The sequence below is a fragment of the Coenobita brevimanus genome, chromosome 52 (genome assembly GCF_032717465.1).
Source record: "Coenobita brevimanus isolate Jiangsu-jjx chromosome 52, ASM3271746v2, whole genome shotgun sequence".
Lineage (NCBI taxonomy): Eukaryota > Metazoa > Arthropoda > Malacostraca > Decapoda > Coenobitidae > Coenobita > Coenobita brevimanus.
In genome coordinates this window covers 7,907,915-7,918,071 of record NC_137005.1, presented here as the reverse complement: position 1 = coordinate 7,918,071, position 10,157 = coordinate 7,907,915, and positions in this window count along the sequence as shown.

Here is a 10,157-nt window from a genome sequence, read left to right as displayed (position 1 = left end):
TATATAGATATATATATATATCTATATATTTATGTTTGTATATATATGTATATATGTTTAAATGTATATATATATATATATATATATATATATATATATATATGTATATGTATGGCCTTAATAACCAGGGGCTTCGGCCCCAATGGTTGATAGGCCGGGGAAAAAAAAAAAAAAAAAAATCAACTACAACCCCCCGCGCCCCCGCGTGCGCGCCTATATGTACTGCACTCATGATACACTAGGATTGTTGTGTTGTCATTAGTATCAGAGAAGCAAGTATCCTGCGAGATACACATATCCTAGATAAAGTTTTATATTGCTATATATTGTGCTGTAACATCTGCTGGTTTGTCCTGTGTCTGACTGTGGTAATATACGTATAAAGGTTGTTGCCTAGAGTTTTTGTGTCCTGCCTCTCTTTATTGCACTAGCTCCGGTCTCGAAAGAGGACCCCGCTCCACGTTAGGTGAAATAGGAACGAGAAGTCGAGCCTAATTTCACCTAGCATTACACTATAGCTGGTCTGTTTTTATCTGACAGGACTGGGTAAGCCCCCACACCTTTTTAATACTAAGTGGTGCTTGCATGATATACGATGAGTAGTGCTTATGAGGGACGGGTGACTGTCTTGATTACTAGTCAAATGTTTAAATTTTACTATACTTCCTTTTCCAAAATTTAAAGAAATGGCAGTGCAACACGTAGCCTCGGGAGTCCCCGGGGGGGGGGGGGAACCATAAACGCCCTCACCTTCCGCCCCTCTCTCGGTGACGACTCGAGCTGCCTGGAACCACTGTCTGACTTCTTCATTTCTGCAACATTCGCGACCTTTCCACCACCTCTCCTTCTCTAAACCTCACCTTCTTTTTCTAACCGAGACTCAGCTGTCTGAGGCAACTGACAGCAGACCCTTTTCTGTATCCTCCTACTTTCTCTATACATATTTCAAAGCCAAAGGTGGTGGTTGTGTATATAATACGCAACGACTTTTCTTGCTCTCATGTTCCTGAACTCGATTCTTCTGAATTCTCTACACTCTGGCTTCGGCTTTCCTGTCATTCTCTGACTAAATATATTTGCGCTGTTTACTTATCTCCTAATTTTACCGACTATCAAAAATTCTTCGACTATCTTACTTCTATGATGGAACACATTCAATCCATTTCTCCTTTCTCTGAAATCTCCATTCTAGGAGATTTCAATGTTCACCACCACCTTTGGCTCCTCTCGTTTCACTGATCCACCTGGTGAACAAGCTTACACTTTTTCTATCCTTAATGACCTAGAGCAGCTTGTACAGCACCCTAGCCGTATGGAGAGAGCTCCAACATACTTGACCTTTTCCTTACAACTCATCCTTCTGCTTATACTGTTAATCTTTCCTCTCCGTTGGGCTCCTCCGATCACAACCTTAACACCTTAACCTGTCCTACCGCTCCAGTACGGCCTGTGGACCCTCCAAAGAAACGTCATCTGTGGCACTTTGGAGCTGCGGATTGGGAGACCCTCAGGCAATACTTCTTTGATTTTTCCTAGAATGATTAATGCTTCCATGGCCGGGAGCCATCTGGGTGTGCCTTGCGCATTACGGAGGTTATTCTCTTGGGCATGGAAGCATACATTCCTTTCTCATATTCTCTGACTAATGCAAGAAACCCTTGGTTTAATCACGCTTGTTCTAATGCTGTCCGCAACAAGTAGATGGCCTACAGAAGGTACCGGAGCCAACACACCCCTGAATCACATCTTGCTTATGTTTCTGCCCGGAATCGTGCTAAGTCTGTTCTTTGCTCTACTAAAAATAATTTCATCCGTACTAAATGCTCTCAACTCTCTAACTCGAATTCTTCCCGGTCTTTCTGGCACCTTGCCAAAAACTTTTCTAACAACTTTACCTCATCATCCTTCCTTCCTCTTTTGTACTCTGATGGCTCTGTAGCTATTTCTTCTACTGATAAAGCAGATCTCTTCGCTCAGACTTTCTCCTCCAATTCCACCCTAGACGATTCCGGTGCTGTTCCTCCATCACTTCCCCCCTCTGACTTCCTCATGGCTGACATTAAAATTTCTTCAGCTGATGTATTTTCTGCCATCACAGGCCTCAATACTAATAAAGCATATGGGCCTGATGGAGTCCCTCCTGTTGTTCTCAAGAACTGTGCTTCTGTGCTTACACCCTGCCTAGGCAAACTCTTTCCCTTCGTCTATCAACTTGTACCTTTCCTTCTTGCTGGAAGTTTGCTCTCATTCAGCCAGTCCCAAAGAAGGGTGACCATTCCCAACCCTCTAACTATCCTGTATCTCCAAAGTTTTCGAGTCAATTCTTAATAGAAAAATTTTAAAGCATCTTTCCTATCACAACCTTCTTTCTGATCGTCAGTATGGAACGGTTCCGTCAGGGATGTCCACTGGTGATCTCACCTACCTTTCAGACTCCTGGTCATCCTCCTTTCGGGACTTTGGCGAAAGCTTTGCCATTGCACTTGACATCTCAAAGGCTTTCGACCGAGTCTGGCATAAATATTTAATTTCCAAACTGCCCTCTTACGGTTTCTATCCTATCTGTGCCTTCATCGCTAGCTTCCTTTCTGGTCGTTCTATAACCACTGTTGTAGACGGCCATCGTTCTTCTCCTAGATCTATCAACAGAGGTGTTCCTCAGGGCTCTGTCCTATTATCAACTCTCTTCCTTTTATTCATCAATGACCTTCTAAGCTGTACATCTAACCCTATCCACTCATATGCTGATGACTATACCCTTCACCTTTCCATTCGGTGCTCTCAACGTCCATCTCAGCAGTTACTTCAACAAACAAGGGATGAGGCTATGGCACACCTATTGTCTGACTTGGCTTGTATCTCTGACTGGGGTAAAAATAATCTGGTTGTTTTTAATGCATCAAAGACTCAGTTTTTACACCTATCAACCAGACATAATCTTCCACAGGTATACCCACTAATGTTTAATGATACTCAGCTTAGTCCTGCATCATCCTTGAACATGCTTGGGGTTTCATTTACTCGGGACTTATCTTCGAAAGATCATATTACATTTCTTGTAAAATCTGCTTCCAAGAGATTATGTGTGCTAAGCTGACTCTGTTCCTTCTTTACCCCTGCACAATTGTTGACTCTATACAGGGGTTTTATCCGCCTCTGTCTAGAGTACAGCTCTCATGTGTGGGGAGGCTCCCCACATATACAGCTCTTCTCAATAGGGTGGAGTCAAAGGCTTTTTGTCTCATTGACTCTCCTGCTCTTACTGACTCCCTTCAACCTCTGTCTCTTCGTCGCACTGTTGCATCTTTATCTCTTTTCTATGGCTACTTCAATGGTCACTGCTCCTCTGAACTGTGTGCATGCATTCCTCCACCTCTACGACGGGCGTGTAGCACCCGTCTATCAGCAAACTCTCATCCCTTTTCTGTCCAACTCTCTAATGCAAGAGTTAACCGTTACTCCCAGTCCTTCATTTATGCAACAGGTCAACTCTGGAACTGTCTCCCTCTGTCTGTATTTCCTGCTTCCTATGATCTCCGGTCTTTCAAACGCAATGTGTCCAGGCATCTCGAAATGATCGGATCTTGAATTTGGCTCTCTCTTGTATTTTGTTTTTCTCTTGGAAGGAACAATTATTGCGGGCTAGCGGCCTTTGGTTCTTTCTTCCTCGCATAAAAAAAGAGCTAAACTGAGTAGCAGCAGCAGCGGCAGCGGTAGTAGTCGTACAAGTAGCAATAGAATTAGTAGTAGTAGTAGCCCCAAGTTCATCTGAGATGCGAACCTAGTGGTGAAGCTGCCCTCCTGCAGTCCTCCATTCTCTTTTCGGGGGATAGGGGGGAGTTGAGTGACGTTTGTATAACCAGGCAGTGGACCCGGCCGGCTATATCAGTGCCACCACGTGAAGGCGTCGTTCTCCAGCACCAAACTGAAAAGGAATTATATACAGATCTGGTCAGGTGAAAGCAACCAGACCATGGAAAGATAGGCCATGTGGAGAGGATGGAGAGTGAGAGACTAACTAGGAGTGTATGTGAGTGAGGTGGATGGGGAGACCAAGGATGAGATGGAGGGATTGAGTGGAGAGTGAGACTAACTAGGAGAGTGTAAATGAATGTGGTGGATGGGGAGACCAATGATGAGAGGGAGGGATTGAGTGGAGAGGATAGAGAGTGAGAGACTAACTATGGGAGTATAATTATATGAGTGGTGGAGAGGAGACCAAGGATGAGGTTTAGGGATGGAATGGAGAGGATAGGGAGTGAGAGACTGACTAGGAGTGTATGTGAGTGGTGGACGGGGGGGGAGGAGGTGGGGGAGAGCGAGGATGAAATGGAGGGATGGGTTGGAGAAGTATATGAATGAGTGTGCGGTGGAGAGAGGGCAGCCTGGCAAAGTGATTTGAGAGAGAGAGAGAGAGAGAGAGAGAGAGAGTGGTAATACAGAGTTCAGTGCTTCAGTGTCACTGATTTATGTACTGTATATATAGATCAATATAGACAGATACTTACAGATAGACAGACAGATATGGATAGATATAAACAGACACTTTATACAATGTGCTTTTATGTTACAGGGAATTTGTGTAACCAGCGATTTCATGAAGTTCCTAGGAAATTCGTGTGATGTGTTTAAATTAGGCGGGCAGTGGGTCAAATTCTTTCGCTAATCATAAATCTCCAAGTGCATTATGCCATTAGTGTATTGCATAAAGAATCAGCTAAAAAGATTGACAGATTATTTTCGAATAATTACAGGAGTGCAGCTTTATTATTAAGGTATAGTTAAATGACTGAAGATAATACTGAACTTGCACCCTTTATTTTCAACTCTTCATCGGCTCCCGTGATCAGCGCCATATTTGAAGGTAAAAATCGCTCGTATTTACCGACTCGTATCCCTGTTTTTTGTCCATTTAAAGCTGGTGTTACTACTTATACCTATTATAGACGTTCTGGAAAAGAAATTGATGTTGTTTAATTGTATAACTGTGTGTGATGTATTGAGAACTGAATGATAGAAATTCTAGGCTTATTACTAGGGGAGGTTAGCTTACGTCCCATTCAGGCAGTACGTATATTTTTTGGCGATGAAGAGGGACGCCTTCATGTTCTAACACTGATATTGTCGCAAAGTGGATCAACATAGTTAAAATGTCCCAGAGGCCCCTCCCTGTCCCCGCAAAAGAGGATGGTGGATGGCAGGACAGCTTTGGCCGGCAAATCATCGCATATTCGTATGACTAGTTCATATTGTACCATTAATTAGTTTCAAGATGAAAATATGATATACATAACTGGAAAGGAAGGGTGAAGTCTTAGGAGTAATGTAGGGGTGACTGGGGTTGAATGCTGGTGATTGAGGCAGAATTTGCAGTTTGCGGAAGTGATTACAGAAGTGCCAAGCTCTATTTGACATCATTATCCTTGTGTAGTTTCTTTGGGGTGGAGGGCAGCGAAATGGCAGGCGACAGGGTGACATGGAAGCAGTTTGTTTGTGGCCATCCCCAATGAGATAAAGGCATCTGGTTACAGATAGATAGATAGATAGATAGACAGACAGAATAATCTATCTATCTATTGCCAGACGCCTTAATCCCGTAAGGGGTGGCCACAAACAAATCGCCTCCGTGTCGTCCGGTCCCCTACCATTTCACTGCCTCGCTCCCAGCTCACACCCCTCTCTCTCATATACCTCTCCACTCCGTCCCTTCATCTCATCCTTGGCCTCCCCCTCCCTCTCTCCTCCATGTCATTCACATAGACTTGCCTCATTAGTCTTTCAGTCTCCATCCTCTCCTGGCCAAACTACATGTGTTTTTCCTAACGCTTCCTATCACATCCACATCCACACCACAACGATCCTTCACCTTCTCATTTGTCAATCTGTCTCTCCATGTGACTCCACATGCTCCCCTCAAATAACTCATTTCCACTGCACACTCTTGACTTCTGTCCCTCCAACAAGACCCAAGCTTCACTTCCATACGTTAGAGTTGGTATCACAATTCTGTCATGTAGTAATTTTTCACTTCCATGCTCACGTCCCTGTTTCTTAACACTGCTTTCAAGGAACCAGCAACCTTTCTTCTTTGTTGTACCCTTTCAAGCACTTCACCCTCGATACGTACTTCCATCCTTACTCATCACACTACCAAAGTACTTAAATGCACTCACATTTTCCATTTCCTCCTCATCCAACCGCACTGTACATTCACTGACTTCACCTCGCTCGAAGACCATAACTTTACTCTTCTCTACATTCACCTTTAGATTCCGTTTCTTACATACTCTCCCAAACTCATCCATCAAGCCTTGCAGCTCCCCTTCATGTTCACTGAACAATACAGTATCATCTGCAAACAACACTACAGGGAGTTTCCAAACACTGCTCTCTCTCACTAGGGCTGCTCCAACATCCACTCTCCTACCTTGTATCTCTTTTATAACCCCATCCATATGCAGATTGAACAACCATGGAGACTTGACACATCCCTGTTTCAATCCAGCCTTCAGATAGAAAAATTCACTCAGTTCACTATCCACATGCATTGCACCCATAGCACCCTCATTCATAGGCTACTCTTCATGGCATTCAATAACTTCCTATCTACTCCATATATTCTTAATACTTTCCACAATCCTTGTCTATCCACCCTATCATATGCTTTCTCCATATCGCCTCCATAAAGGCTGCATACAACTTCTTTCTCTTCTCTAGAAACTTTTCCATCAAGGATCTAAGAATGAATATCTGATCTACACAACCTCTTCCCTTCCTAAAACCTCCCTTTTCTTCAACTAATTCCTCTGTTATTTCCCTCTGTCAATACGTATCCTACCATATACTTTTCCTATTACATTAAGAAGACAAATGCCCCTGTGTTTACCACATACCCTGTACTTCTTTTTTCCCCTTTTCCTTGTACAGGGGAATAATTATACCTGACTTCCAACTCTCCAGGACTCTACCTTCCTCCCAGGTCAATCTGCACATCAACATCCATTCTACTACTATCTCTCCCCCATGCTTCAGCATTTCACCACACACTCCATCAATTCCTGGGGCTTTCCCCATTTTAACTATCTTCATCGCTTCCACAACTTCCATCCTACTGATTTCTTCCTCTCTTTTCATATCCCTCCATCTCCCAGCCACTTATACTCGCATTACTTTCATTCTTTATGTTCAATAATTCGGTAAAGTGTTCTCTCCATCTACTCACTTTTTCTCGCTTCTCCTCAAGTAATCTACCATTTTTATCTTTCACTCCCCAAGTAACTTCTTTGGCACCCTGTCTAACTCTCTTTACCTCATTTCAAAACATTTTCATACATTCCCTCCACTTTACACTCAAATTCCTTCCAAATTCTATTCCACTCTCTTCTTACTCTCTCTTACTAATCTTTTCTCCTCTCTCTTCCTCTCTACATAGAACTCTGTCTTCCATCTTTCAACTTCTTCCATGCCCCTGTTTCTCATCCACTCATTATATGTTTTCTTCTTTTATGCTACAGCCTGTCTTACCACTTCATTCCACCATGCTGTTCCCTGCACCCCCTTTCATCTTCTCTTCACCCCACACACCACCTCACATGCTGCACAGATTTCTTCTATGAATATCTTGCGCACACCTTCCAATTTCCCAATCTGCTCCAATTCATATTTACCCAATCGCTTCTCCACTTCCTTCTTAAACTCTGCAATGCTTTAGAATAAAATGCAATGCTTTAGATACGGTAGGTTTATTACCAGAGCTTCATACATTTTTAAAAAGTATTCTTTCATTCATTCATTCATCATCTTATGTTTTGCATCTTAGAAAGTTATCATCATCACATTTCTGACTTTGTTAACCATGGGAGATGTTGTATGCTTACAAATTGGTGTTGATTGCAGAGAATGAAAGTGGGAAGATTTAGGAAATGGAGAGACAGAATGGGGCACAAGGGCTTGAAATAAATGTGGATATCTAGGGCTGGTGATATTTTTGTAAGTCTGTGAATTTTCCTGGTTGTTTGCTAATCCTGGTTTCCTGCTCATTAGGCATCAAAAATTTTATTATACTTTCAAGAGATCCACTGCTTGCTGTCTAGATTAAGAAAAAAAAATATTGGAATGCATAGGCATGAGATGGTTGAGATGGAGTAGGGTCTCAGTGAGTGCCAGGAAATGAGAATAGTGTACAGTGAGAGAGATTTGCCATAAGAAATGTTAGAGAAGTGATAACCAATGGTAGGTTAAGATGGTGTGGACTTACTAAAATGAAAGATGACTGGTGGGAAGGGTCAAAGGTATGCATGTGGAGGGAAGAATGACCAAAGGAAGATGTGGGAAGAGAGCTTGCATGGAAATACCTACATGGTGACCTCCAGACTATGATAATTATTGGAATGAGCAGAGAGTGGCTGAAGACTGCGACACATGGAGAGCTGCAGTCAGGTGAAAAGATTTGCACATGCTGACATCTTTGGACTTTTTATAAATCCATCCATTATCCACTCATATGTCGCCCCATGAGAAGCATAGAAACCCAAGGCTAGGCAAGTTGGTCCTGATATTTAAGATGAGAGTGACCAGTCTCACTCATCCCTGAGTGGCATAATGTGAGCAATAAACCCCAATCACCCCATGAATATAAACCTACACAGGCTCAATCTGGTTGGAGAACCTTAATTAACTACTAAACCACCAGGTGCCATAATTTGGTTATATGGTCACCACCCAGTGACTAATAGTAAATGGTTTCCTGGTGTATAGGAAACCATTTGGCTTGTCACTCAGTGTCGAGTCACCATCCATCCATCCATCATCCAATCCTACATTGCCCCATGAGGAGCTTAGGAGCTCGGGGCTAGGCAGTTGGTCTTGACATTTAAGATGAGAGTGACCAGCCTCACTCATCCCTGAGTGGCATTACATGAGCAATCACCCCCAACCACCCGTTGGATATAAATCTTCACCGGCTCAATCCGACTGGAGCGCAATAATTACCCACTAAACCACCAGGTGCCAAAATTTGGTTACCGGTATATGGTTACCACCCAGCGTAGTAAATGGTTTCCTGGTGTACAGGAAACCAATTGGCTTGTCACTCAGTGTAGAGTCACCCACAAGCAGAAGGAAAAGGAAAGAATGAGTCACCCATAGGCAAAAAGAAGAGGTAAGAATGAAGGAAAGAAAGACAGAAGAGGGAGAGTAAAGTCACCTGCAGGCAGAAGGAAGAGGAAAGAATAAAGGAAAGAAAGACAGAAGAGGAAGGAAGGAAGATTGGAAAGGTTAGACACTCAAAGCAACACTACATCATGTAAGTGAAAAAAAAAAAAAATGGCAGGAAACATACAAGAAAAAGCAAACAAAATGGAGTTGAAATCAAGATCCAATGACTTTGAGATGCCTGGAATCATTGTATTTAAATGGCTTGACCATACACAGAAAAATGCAGAATGGAGGAAACAGTTCCAGAGTTGACCTGCTGCATACCTGAAGAACTGAGAATATCGGTTAAGTGTTGCTTTAGAGAGTTGGGCAGGAAAGAGTTTTAAAATCTCGATCAGTAGTAGTTGCAACCCCAAGGTCATTCCAGTGTGAACCCAGTGGATTGCTGGCTGAAGTTAGTCTTTTCCTGCAGACAACATACCATCCTTTCTGTGTTTAGGGATAGGATTGACGAGCATTTATATAACCAGGCAGCTCCATCATGTGGCTATATCAATGCCACCACACAAAGTTACCCCTCTTCATCACCCCCCATAAGGTAGCCTAATAATAGCATGCTGCCGCCACATTATATTACTCTTGTTACCAGTTTATGATTTTATTCTTACACATTTTTTAGATAGAGGTAGGGAGTTTACCTTGTGATTAAGCATGAGGCCTGCAGTACGAGGACACAGAAGGAAATAACTAACAAGACGGATGCAAGAGAGAGGGAAAAAAAAAGAAAAGAAAACACTACTTTACTACTGTATTTGTAGATTTGGGAAAGGCATTTGATACAGTCCCATGGCTGACAGTAAAAATGGGCTATGAGAAAACAGGTTAGTGATGAAACTACTGTATGAAGGGGCAACTGTCTGTGAGAGTGGGTGGAGGGTGAAGCAAGGAATTCTGTCAGTGGGGTGCATCAGAGTTCTGTGTTGAATCCTTTGCTGTTATCC